The sequence below is a fragment of the Bos indicus x Bos taurus genome, chromosome 3 (genome assembly GCF_003369695.1).
Source record: "Bos indicus x Bos taurus breed Angus x Brahman F1 hybrid chromosome 3, Bos_hybrid_MaternalHap_v2.0, whole genome shotgun sequence".
Lineage (NCBI taxonomy): Eukaryota > Metazoa > Chordata > Mammalia > Artiodactyla > Bovidae > Bos > Bos indicus x Bos taurus.
In genome coordinates, this window is record NC_040078.1 from 41797189 (window position 1) to 41810573 (window position 13385).

A 13385-nucleotide genomic window follows, 5' to 3' on the forward strand; every position below is an offset into this window, starting at 1 on the left:
ATTATAAAAGTCTCTAATAATCACATTATCAAATCCCACAAGGAGAGGTAAAGAGGATAGGATTGAAAAGTATCAGAGGAAATGATGGCTGAAAGTTCCCTGAATTTGCCTTCTCCTCTCCTCAATGTTTTATGGTTGAAGCAAAAATTATGACATTGAAAAGAGAATGAATTTGAAGTGGTTGGAACAGTTGGGCCAATAAAGCTTCCCTAATTAAAAAAAAAAAAAAAATGACGTCTCATACCTAGTGAGAGTACTGTAGCCTGGAACCAGATTGCCTGGGTTCAAGTTTCACCTCTATACCATTATCTGTGTGGTGGTAGGGAAGTTACTTAATTTTTCTATGCCTCTTTCTTTGTCTGTAAAATGAGAAAAATAGCAGGAGTTATTTACCTCAAGGATGGTTATGAAGATCAAATACAGTAATGCATGTAAGATGTTCACTGCCACATGGTGACTGCCTGATTCATATGAATTACCATTTATTATTATTATTATTATTATCACAGACTTTTACCTAAGCCTATACATATTTTTTATATACTGTGCATATAGTGTATGCCGCTGCTGCTGCTGCTAAATCACTTCAGTCGTGTCCGACTCTGTGCGACCCCATAGACGGCAGCCCACCAGGCTCCCGCGTCCCTGGGACTCTCCAGGCAAGAACACTGGAGTGGGTTGCCATGTCCTTCCCTAATGCATGAAAGTGAAAAGTGAAAGTGAAGTCTCTCAGTTGTGTCTGACTCTTAGTGACCCCATGGACTGCAGCCTACCAGGCTCCTCTGCCCATGGGATTTTCCAGGCAAGAGTACTGGAGTGGGTTGCCATTGCCTTCTCTGGTATATAGTGTATAAACATATACTATATAGAAATATATATACTATAAATATATAAATATTTTAAGTAATTAAGAAGTTGGGGGAAGAAAGATTTCAACTAACTGACTTAACATGATAAATTGTTGTGTTAAGATATTGAAACTGAGGGTAACATTTTTCTCTTTTTGATATTCTGATTTTAATGCAATTATACATTTACTAAAAATGAGTTTATAATCATTTTCTTTAAAAATAAATCTCAGCTCATACCTCAATCCATAAAAAAATTAAAAACTGAACATATGAAGTTTCTGAGAAAAATAATATATTTATGCCCTTCAAGGAGGCAAAAATTTCTTAGACATAAAAAAATATGATACTGCAAAAAATACTAACCATAAAAAGAAAGTAAATTGGATTTCATCAAACTTAAAAACTTCTGCTTTTCAAGAAATATCATTATGGAAATGAAAATATAAGCCACACAATGGGAGAAGATATCTGCAGAACTTATACTTTATCATTGGAGACAGCAATGGCACCCCACTCCAGTACTCTTGCCTGGAAAATCCCATGGATGGAGGAGCCTGGTAGGCTGCAGTCCGTGGGGTCGCTATGAGTCGGACACGACTGTGCGACTTCACTTTCACTTTTCACTTTCATGCACTGGAGAAGGAAATGGCAACCCACTCCAGTGTTCTTGCCTGGAGAATCCCAGGGACGGGGGAGCCTGGTAGGCTACCGTCTATGGGGTCACACAGAGTCAGACACGACTGAAGTGACTTAGCATAGCATAGCATAGCATACTTTATCATATACTTGGGACTTCCCTGGTGGCTCATGTGGTGAAGAATCTGTCTGCAACGCAGGAGACCTGGGTTCAATCCCTGGGCTGGGAAGATTCCCCTGGAGGAGAGCATGGCAACCCACTCCAGTATTTTTGCCTGGAGAATCCCCATGACAGAGGAGCCTGGCAGGCTGCAGTCTATGGGGTCACAAAGAGTCAAACATGACTGAGTGATTAAGCATGCATCCAAGCATTATATTGTACAATTAAAATGTTCATTTTTATTTCATATATATTACACTCAATAAACATTTCTAAAAGTAATAATATTTTGTATAAGTATGTAATATAATGAATATGTTTATGATACAGTGTTGTATCAAATCAGTAGAAAATACTGAAAAGTACAGAAACTATGCTTACAAATGTCCATGAAAAAGAGAACTCACAAGAAAAAATATATTAAAACATTAATAATGATTGCTTTATCTAACTGTTACAAATAGCATAATTACTGTGCCTGGCAATTCATACACACATTCAATACCTTCCATTTTTATGACTGATTGTTGCTGACTCTGGCCCCCTTCTGTTTGCTCCCAGACCCTGGCCCCTCCCAGTAACCACAGGAGACCTAGAGATTAAAAAATATATATGAAGACTTGAAACAGAAAGAGATTATACAAATAATTCAATGGCTTGAATTTAAGTTACTCAACCTAATTCAGTAGATTTTTCTCAAACTGCCTCCCCCAAATGCAACATTATATAGTCCTGCTGCTGCTGCTGCTAAGTCGCTTCAGTCGTGTCCGACTCTGGGTGACCCCATAGACGGCAGCCCATTCGGCTCCCCCATCCCTGGGATTCTCCAGGCAAGAACACTGGAGTGGGTTGCCATTTCCTTCTCCAATGCATGAAAGTGAAAAGTGAAAGTGAAGTCGCTCAGTCGTGTCCGACTCTTAGAGACCCCATGGACTGCAGCCTACCAGGCTCCTCCATCCATGGGATTTTCCAGGCAAGAGTACTGGAGTGGGGTGCCATTGCCTTCTCCAGACCACAATAACTTGATGTTAGAGCACACACCAAGGGCTTCCCAATGGCTTGGTAGGTAAAGAACCTGCCTGCAATGCAGGAGACACCAGAAGACAAGGGTTCAATCTCTGGGTCAGGAAGATCCCCTGGAGGAGGAAATGGCAACCCATTCCAGTGTCTTTGCCTGGAAAATCCCATGGACAGAGGAGGCTGGTGGGCTACAGTCCACAGAGAAACAGAGTTGGACATGACTGAAGTGACTGAGTATGCATGCATGCAGAACACGCACAGGTTTTACTCCTCAGATGTGCTACCACAGTGGCAATTCTAATACGAGATTTATTTATTTTTATCATCTTGTTAATAATCTGCACTTTTTGTTGTTAAAAACTTGGCTATTCACTTTACTTTCTATTTCCAACTCCAAGCTTTCTTTGTATGGAAATACCTCCAACAATCCTGAGACACGACTCATCTACACTGCAACTGAAAGCTTCATAGTAAACAGAACATACACTAAAGTAAATTAACTTATTCTAGAATTTTGCAAATGGAGAATTCATAGTTGGAGAGAAATTAAAGATACATGCTGACTCTTAATATTCAACGAGTATTAATTAAGTTCATGATGTGATTGATGGGGCATAAAATGTACAATATAGCTCAGGCTTCAAGAAATCTACAATATGGCAAAGAAGACATGCATGTAAAGAGGTGATTCATAGTTTTTGCTAGTATTTCCTGAGTTGATGTCTTGCCTTTATTGTGTTATACATTATCTGTATTGTTTAATTCTCAGAGCAATTGAGGGGTTGTTACCATCAACATTCCCACTTTTAAAGATGAGTAAACTGATATTCAGAGGTTCAATAATTTATTCATGATCACATAGCTAGTAGCTGGAAAATCCGGAATTAAAACTCCAATAATCCAACTCTCTACAGATTCTGTGGTGGTGCTCAATCGTGTCCAACAGTGTGTTCCTCTGTCCATGGGATTCTCCAGGCAATAATACTAGAGTGGGTTGCCATTTCCAGCTCCAGGGGATATTTCAGACCCAGGGATGGAACCCGTGTCTCTTATGTCTCCTGCATTGGCAGATGGGTTCTTTACCATTAAAGTCACTTTCAAAGGCTCTAGTATAAACCCCCACACTGTTACATGTGACCTAATGCCAGGTTTTCTTAATCTTTTAAATCTTTTAAAATTAATTTTTTAATTTAATTAAATTTTTTAAAAGTTTTCTATCCTTAACACACAGTGTCTAGAATATAATAAATTATGAGTAAATGCTTTGTGATGTGCATTAAGCTTTTTATTAATAAGTCAAAATAAAAATATAGCCTACTATATTTAGTAGGCTATATGCCATCTTTATATTAATATATAATATTTAATTTAATCCTCAGAGTACCCTATGATATTGATATTATTATTATTATTATTATACCATTAATGCAGTTGAGAAACTGGCCATGTTAGAAAATGCATCCAGGACCACTCAACTAGGAAGAGATGCAGCTGATATTTGCATACAGTCTGAATCAAGACTCGGGTATTTCCTTTCCACCACATTAATATTTTCTGAGACATTAGAAAACTGATTAAGTATTTATATGCCAAAGAAGAACTCATTTATATGATGTCGTCTGGACTTGAGCCAGGACTAACAGCATAAAGTGTCCCTGTGTCTGATTTGTGTGAAGTTGCTTGCACCTGATAGATCTTCTTCAGTGCTAACACTGCCCTGGAGGAACTCTTCCAGGAATTGCCAGAAATGTTTCTTCTGCAACGTCTCATTTTATCCTCACCTGACCTGAAAGATGCCAGGCAGTTCACTTCTGGCTGCACTCTCAAGTTCCCTGCCTCAGCTGAATTTTCCTATTCTGAAAATAAAGCTGCTGCTAATGTCTTATCAGAAGTTGAGAGACAAATTTCACTGTGCCTCCCCCCAAAGCAAAGTCTAAGTGGAACAATTCTTCCCGTAACTAAGGTATTTTCACCTAAGTGGGAAATTAAAGCTTGTGTCTTCTCAGCTAATTTTCTTAGCCCTAATTTATAAGTTATTCATTAAAAACTAGCCAGAAACTATATTCATTTTAACTCTCTGAAGCCTTTTCCTCCTTTCAAAATAGAAAAAATCATTACCTTAAACTAGTGATCGTCTTTTATCCAGCAGTGTGAGTGGGAGATAGCTAGTCCTCTGATGTTTACTGCGAGTCTCAGCTGCATAAAGAGAAACAAGGCTGACAGATCCAGGCTCAAAATCTAGTACAATCACTTAATCTTTATATACCTTTAGGTCAAATATCTAATAACACCTTTAAGTCTCACTAAGGTAGTTCAAACAGTAAAGAATCTTTCTGTGATGCGGGAGACCTGGGTTCGATCCTTGGGTTGGGAAGTTTCCCTGGAAGAGGGCATGGAAACCCATTCCAGTATTCTTGGCTGGAGAATCCCATGGATAGAGATCTTGGGAGCCTACAATCCATGGGGTTGCAAAAACTCAGATGTGACTGAGTGACTAAGCACACAGCACAGCACACATGTTCCCCTGCAAAATAAAAATGCTGTTACTTTATTGGGTTTAACACATACACACTGCTGTATATAAAACAGATAGTCAACAAGGACCTACTGTAGAGCACAGGGAATTCTACTCAATACTCTCTAATAACCCACATGGGAAAAGAATCTAAAAAAGAATAGGTATATAAACACACACACACACACATATATATATACATATATATTTATGTATAACTAAATAATTTCACTTTACAACTGAAAGTAACAAAATGTAAATCAACTATTCTCCAGTATAAAATAAAAATTAAATTAAAAAAAGGAAATGATAGTACTTAATACCTCACTGAAGTGGAGTAGGGCTACAACCATAATGCAGGCATGGTACTTAGCACAAGTTCTGGCATAAATGTATATATTCAAAAATATTAGCATCTCTTCCCTATTCACCCTTTTTTTAATGCACAGTTAATGTAAATTTTGTGTTTCTAGTCCAACACTATCACTTACTCCAACCTTAGTTTTCTTTCAGTCAATGTTTTCTGGAAGCCTTTAAACATTCATTAAACAAATATGGCTTCCTATCAGATCCAAACCAACACTGGTAGCATGGAAATCAAATTAGTGAGTAACATGGAAAAACTAGAGAGAAAGCCAACATGCCGAATGCCAGATTTAAGAACCAAAAAAAGAGTTCCTCAAATCTAATTACAGGCTGAATCTAACTAGAATTTAGCATGGTTAAATAAATCTAGAGCACAAGTCCAAAAATGTAGGAACACACACACAAAACAGTTCAGGATTAATTTTCGGTAAGGTTAGTAAGGAGCAACAATCATGTGTAGGTTTATACACACTAAAAAGAAACATGTTAATAAGATGCATGGTCTAATTTATCTGCAAAATGAGGAAGTTGTCTAAAATTATTCTATTTTATCTGCATTATTGGATATAAAGTACCAGAATAAGGAATATTACCCTATTTTACCCTGAGCTAATCGAATACATTTAGATGTAGTTTGGGGTATCAGAATGAATGAAATTTTGGCACATTAAAATAAGTGTTAAAAAGAGTTTCTGAGAAGGTAGGAGGATTAAATTCAAGAGAATATGAGCTGTGGTTGAAGTCCCAGAGGGGAGCAAAGGCTTGTAGGGTCAACATAATAGTTGACCTCATATATTACGTATGCCAGAGAGAAATTAGATTTTTTTTTCCCCTACGTGCCCCAAGGAACAATGTAAAGAACAATGAATATAATTTTCTGGGAGCCGAATCTCATTTCAACATAAGGAAAATTCTTAAGTTGTATCTATTATTAAACTGAGCAGACTATCTTATAAAAAGTTCAAATCACTGGTCATTTTAAAACAAAAGCAGTAGAGTTTTTGCTCATCAGAAAATGACCTCTAGAGTGCTTTCCAACTAAAAGTCTCTTAGAGAATTTCCAGGCTGTCCAGTGGTTAGGACTCGAAGCTTTCTTAGCAGGGGGCATGGGTTCAATCCCTAGTCAGGGGACTAGTACCCTGCAAGTTGCTGCAGGGGTGCGGCCAAATAAAAAGTTTCTTCTTTCAGGATATGGAGTTTTCTCAGCCCCATTGTCCAGGTTATTCTGTAAACCCATATATTCTGGCTCTGGAAGTAAGCCTAGAGTAGGAGGAGAGTGTGATACTGTGTGATAGGTTCTAAACAAGACTCCTCTATACAATATACACTTTGCTTAAAATTATTTTCTGATAGTTTTGGTTAACCCATCACCTAGCAAATGATAGTAATAGCCACAATGGTAAACTGTGAAGTAAGCCCAATGCAAATATTCTTTATGGATTATTCCATTCAATCTACAATACAACTCTATTTTTTTGACATACACATATAGTTCTAACTATATTCAATATTACTGTTATACTCATTTTATGAATGAGAAAGCAGCAAAGAAATGTTATTGTTATACCCAATATTTCTTATGCTGCTCCTTGGGGGACATAGAATAAGTCTAATGTCTATTTGGCAGAATATATGAGGCCAATTACACTGTCCCACAATTCAGTACCATAAGTAATAATAAAAATATCAACACGCACATTCAGGACAGTCAAACTCTGAAGTCCAAGATCTCCATTAATTTTACCTATAACATACAAGGGCACTGAGGGAATCACCAATTTTTTTGTTACTGGAAATTTAAAAACAGAATTTTGACTTTCAAAGAAAAAAATAATTTCCCAACTAGATGTCAGGGCATAGTTTATTCATTGTCTTCCTATAGATTTAATGGCCACTAATAAATCAAATCCTGTACCAATTTGCAGTAGAGGTAATGAATAGATTCAAGGGACTAGATCTAGTTAACATTGTACCTAAAAAACTATATACAGAGGTCCATAAGACTGTACAAGAGGCAGCGAACAAAACCCTCCCAAAGAAAAGCAAGAAGGCAAAGTGGTTATCTGGCGAGGCTTTACAAATAGTGGAAGAACAAAGAGAAGTGAAAACCAAGGGAGAGAGGGGAAGATACATCCAATTAAACACAGCTCCAAAAGAATAGCTAGAAGAGGCAAGAAGGACTTCTTCAATAAACAGTGCTTAATAATAGAAGAAAACAACAAAAAAGGAAAGATTAGAGATCTCTTCAAAAAAATTGGAGACTTCAAGGGAGCATTCCACCCAAAGATGGGCACAATAAAGGATAAAAATGGGAGAGACCTAGTAGATGCTGAAGAGATCAAGATGTGATGAAAAGAATACATGGAAGATCTGTATAAAAAAGATCTTAATGAAGTGGATTACTACAATGGTGTGGTTAGTCACCCAGAGCCAGACATTCTGGAGTGTGAAGTCAAGTGGGCCTTAAGAAGCATTGCTGTTAATAAAGCTAGTGGATGTGATGAAATTCCAGCAGAACTATTCAAATCCCTAAAGGATGATGCCATCAAGGTTGTGCATTCATTATGTCAACAAATCTGGAAGACCTATCAGTGGCCAGAGGGGAGAAAAGGCTTGTAAGGGGACAATAGTTGACCTGGAAAAGGACTGGAAAAGGTCAATCTTCATCCCAGTTCCCAAAAAGAGTAGTACCAAACAAAACATTAACCACTGGACAATTGCACTTATCTCCCATGCTAGTAAGGTCATGCTTAAAATCTTGCATGCTAGGCTTCAGCAGTATGCGAACCAAGAAGGTCCAAGCTGGGTTTAGAAAACAAAGAGGAACTGGAGATCAAATTGCCAACCTTCGCTGGATTATAAAGAAAGCAAGGAAATTTCAGAAAAACATCTATCTCTGTTTTACTGAGTATACTAAAGCCTTTGACTGTCTGGAGCATGACAAATTGTGGAAGACTCTTAGAGAAATGGGAATACCAGACCATTTTACCTGTCTCCTGAGAAATCTGTACGTGAGTTAAGAAGCAACAGTTAGAACCCTGTATGGAACAACTAATGGGTTCAAGATCAAGAAAGGAGTACAACAGAGCTGTCAGCTGTCACCCTGTTTGTTTAACCTATATGCTGAGCACATGAGAAATGCTGGGCTGGATGAGTTACAAGCTGGAATCAAGATAGATGGGAGAAACATCAACAATCTCAGATATTCAGATGATACCACTCTAATGGCAGAAAGCAAAAGGGAACTAAAGAGCCTCTTGATGAAGGTGAAGTAGGAGAATGAAAGAGCCAGCTTATGACTAAATATTTAAAAAACTAAGATCATGGCATCCAGCCCCATTATTTCATTGCAAATAGAAGGGGAAAATGTGGAAGCAGTGACAGATTTCCTCTTCTTGGGCTCCAAAATTACTGCAGACAGTGACTGCAGCCATGAAATCAGAAGATGATTACTTCTTGGCGGGAAAGCGATGACAAACCTAGACAGTGTGTTGAAAAGTAGAGACATTTCTCTGTCGACAAAGGTCCATATACTGAAGGCAATGGTCTTCCCCGTGGTCACATACAGTTGTGAGAGCTGGACCATAAAGAAGGCAGAACGCCAAAGAATTGATGCCTTCAAACCGTGGTGCTGGAGTAGACTCATGAGAGTCCCTTGGACAGCAAGAAGATCAAACCAGTCAATCTTAAGGGAGATCAACCCTGAATATTCACTGGAAGGACTGATGCTGAAACTCCAGTATTTTGGTCATCTGATGTGAACAGAAAATTCATTGGAAAAGTCCCCGATGCTGGGAAAGATCGAGGGCAGAAGGAGAAGAGGGCATTAGAGGATGAGATGGTTGGATGGCATCACTGGTTCAATGAACATGAATCAGTTTGCCCATATCTTGGGAAAACTCCAAGAGATGGTGAGGAACAGGGATGCCTGCCATGCTGCAGTCCATGGAGTTGCAAAGAGTCAGACACAACTGGGCAACTGATCAACAACAGCAGCAACAATAAATTTTGGTGGGTGGAAAACAATTTTGCATCAAGATTGACTATTATTCATTGAAGACAGTGTCTTAGATTTCCTTATAATGCATACCAAAATTTAAACTACCTGAAGGGAAATTAATAATTTCTAGCCAATAAAATGACACAGAGGTATTCAGTTTTATATACATATATGTACTAAAAAATAAACCTTCCAAGGTTATTGCTTCTTGGTACATTTCAGGTTCACATTTACTAAGTATGATTACATGATGAAACATGCAAGACACTGCCTGTAAAGTGATGACTGATGAGACACTGTTCTAATATGGAGGAGCTCCCAGAGTCTTTCAGGAGGTGCAGATATATAATGAGAGCATAGTATCAAAATGAAGCTAAGGTAGAGATAAGTCAAGGATGTAATGGGAACACACAGAATGAAAATTGTATTAGCATTCTGTTACAACTAAAGAAAAATTTCAACAAAAAATATTAAAAGTTTGTGGGAGGGTTAATTAGAAGGGTTATATAACACATAGAATCAGAAAAATAAAAGGTACCAAAGCCATAATATGCACCTCAAGGAATGGAAAGAGAACTCAGTAATTGTCTGGACTCATCTCTCCATCTCCTGTCTCTGCTTGTCTTTTACTTTCTTTTTATTAAAAATACAAATTGCTGACAAAGGTCCCTATAGTCAAAGCCATGTTTTTTCCAGTGGTCATGTACAGATGTGACAGTTGGACCATAAAGAAGGCTGAAAACCAAAGAATTGATGCTTTTAAACTGTGGTGCTAGAGAAGACTTTTGAGAGTCCCTTGAACTGAAAGGAGATGAAATCAGTCAACCCTAAAGGAAATCAACCCTGAATACTCATTGAAAGGACTGATATTGAAGCTGAAGCTTCAATACTTTGGCCACCTCATGCAAAGAGTGATTCATTGGAAAAGCCCCTGATACTGGGCAAGAGAAGAAGAGGGTGACAGAGGATGAGATGATTGGATGGCATCACTGACTCAATGGGCATGAGTTTGAGCAAGCTCTGGGAGATAGTGAAGGACAGGGAAGCCTGGCATGCTGCAGTCCATGTGGTCAGAAAGAGTTGAACATGACTTCATGACTGAACAACCACAACAATTAGAAAGAAAGAAAATTTTATTTGCATATGACATAACCATGTGCACAGAAAATCCTAAGGAATATATTTTTTTAAATCTGCTACGATGAATAACTCTGTAGCATGTTTGCAAGATATAAAAGAAGTTTTTTAATTTTTGTTTTATTTTTCAATATAAAACAATTTTTTAAATTTTATTTTATTTTTAAACTTTACATAACAATTTTTATATTTTCTTTGTATTGAGTGTACAAAAAGGAATGTGAAATACAAGAATTGATGACCTAACAAATTGTGATGGGGTCTGAAAAGAGATAAAAAACTTGACTGATTAATTAAGGACTGCAGTTATTCTTTAATGAATATTAAATATACTTAAGAGTACAATAATGTTTTGATATACATATACACTGTGAAATGATTGCTACAATCATTTATCAATATATCCATCTATTCACAGTTACCATTTGTGTGTGCATATGGTGAGAAGAGTTAGGATCAACTCTTCACAAGTTTCAAGTATACAATACAGTATTAGTAATTATAATCACCATGCTGTATCATTAGAATTTATATATCCTACATAACTGGTCTGGTTTGTTTCCCTTAGCTTAATATCTTAAAGTTTATCTATGTTACTGCAAATGACAAGATTTCCTTCTTTCTCATGGTTGAATAATATTCTGCTGTATGTTTATAACACATTCTCTTTATTTATTCATCCACTGACAGATTACTTAGACTGTTTCCACATCTTGGCTCTTGTGAATAATGTTGCAGTGTACATAGGAGTGAAGATATCTCTTCAACATAATGAGTTCATTTCCATATATACCCAGAAGTTGGATTGCTGGATCATATGGTACTTCTATTTTTAATTTGTTTAGGAAACTCCCTACTGTTTTCCATAATGGCTGTACCAATTTATATTTCCACCAACAGAGCACAAGAGTTCCCTTTCTCCACATTCTCACTGACAGTTATCTTTTTGTCTTTTTGATAATAGCAATTCCAACAGGTGTGAAGTGGCATCTCATTATGGCTTTGATTTGCATTTTCCTGATGATTAGAGAGATTGTTTCTTTTCATATAGCTGTTGGCCATTTGTATAGCTTCTTTTGAAGAATATATATTTAGATCATTTGCCCATTTTAAAATCAGATTATTGATTTTCAAGTTATTGGGAAATTCAATGTTTAATATTTACCTACTATTTTGGATACTAACTTCTTGTCAGATGTATGGTTTGCAAATACTTTCTCCTATAGGTTGTCTGTTTACTCTGTTTATTGCTTCCTTTGCTGTGCAGCTTTTTCATTTGATGCAATCCCACTTGTTAATTTTTGCTTTTGTTTTCTTGCTTTTGAGATCTTATCCAAGAAATCATCGCCAAAACCAGTGTGAAGGAGATTTTTCCTTATGACTTCTACTACAGATTTTATGGTTTCAGGTCTTATGTTTAAGTCATTAATGAATTTTTAAAAGTTTTTTTTATTGAAGTATAGTTGATTTATAATGTTGTGTTAGTTTCTGGTGTATAGCATAATGATTTCTTCTTGCAAAGCAATTTCTTTCTTCTGCTAATGGAAAAGCAGTTTTCCAAACACCATTTATTGAAGAGATATTCTTTCTCCATTGTTTTTTTTTTTTAACACTGTGTATTTTTATTTCAGTAAATACTTTGATGTGTGGTCTATCTTTTTTTTAAATTTTACTTGGAAAAGTTTTCAGAAAAGTTAAGAGAATGGCTCAATAAACACCTTTCTGTCCTATACCTTTAATTGGCTCTCACCCAGGGGTGGCCACCTCTTGTGAAGAATTGACTCATTGGAAAAGACTCTGATGCTGGGAGGGATTGGGGGCAGGAGGAAAAGGGGATGACAGAGGATGAGATGGCTGGATGGCATCACCGACTCGATGGACGTGAGTTTGAGTGAACTCTGGGAGTTGGTGATGGACAGGGAGGCCTGGCATGCTGTGATTCATGGGGTCACAAAGAGTTGGACATGACTGAGCGACTGAACTGAATGAACAGGGGTGAGTTTGCATGCCCCCCACCCCAGGGGACAGATCAGGAGGCAAAGCTTCTACACAACAAAGGAAACTATAAGCAAGGTGAAAAGACAGCCTTCAGAATGGGAGAAAATAATAGCAAATGAAGCAACTGACAAACAACTAATCTCAAAAATATACAAGCAACTCCTGCAGCTCAATTCCAGAAAAATAAATGACCCAATCAAAAAATGGGCCAAAGAACTAAATAGACATTTCTCCAAAGAAGACATACAGATGGCTAACAAACACATGAAAAGATGCTCAACATCACTCATTATCAGAGAAATGCAAATCAAAACCACTATAAGGTACCATTTCACACCAGTCAGAATGGCTGCTATCCAAAAGTCTACAAGCAATAAATACTGGAGAGGGTGTAGAGAAAAGGGAATCCTCTTACACTGTTGGTGGGAATGCAAACTAGTACAGCCACTATGGAGAACAGTGTGGAGATTCCTTAAAAAACTGGAAATAGAACTGCCTTATGATCTAGCAATCCCATTGCTGGGCATACACACCGAGGAAACCAGAAGGGAAAGAGACACATGTACCCCAATGTTCATCGAAGCACTGTTTATAATAGCCAGGACATGGAAGCAACCTAGATGTCCATCAGCAGATGAATGGATAAGAAAGCTGTGGTACATATACACAATGGAGTATTACTCAGCCATTAAAAAGAATACA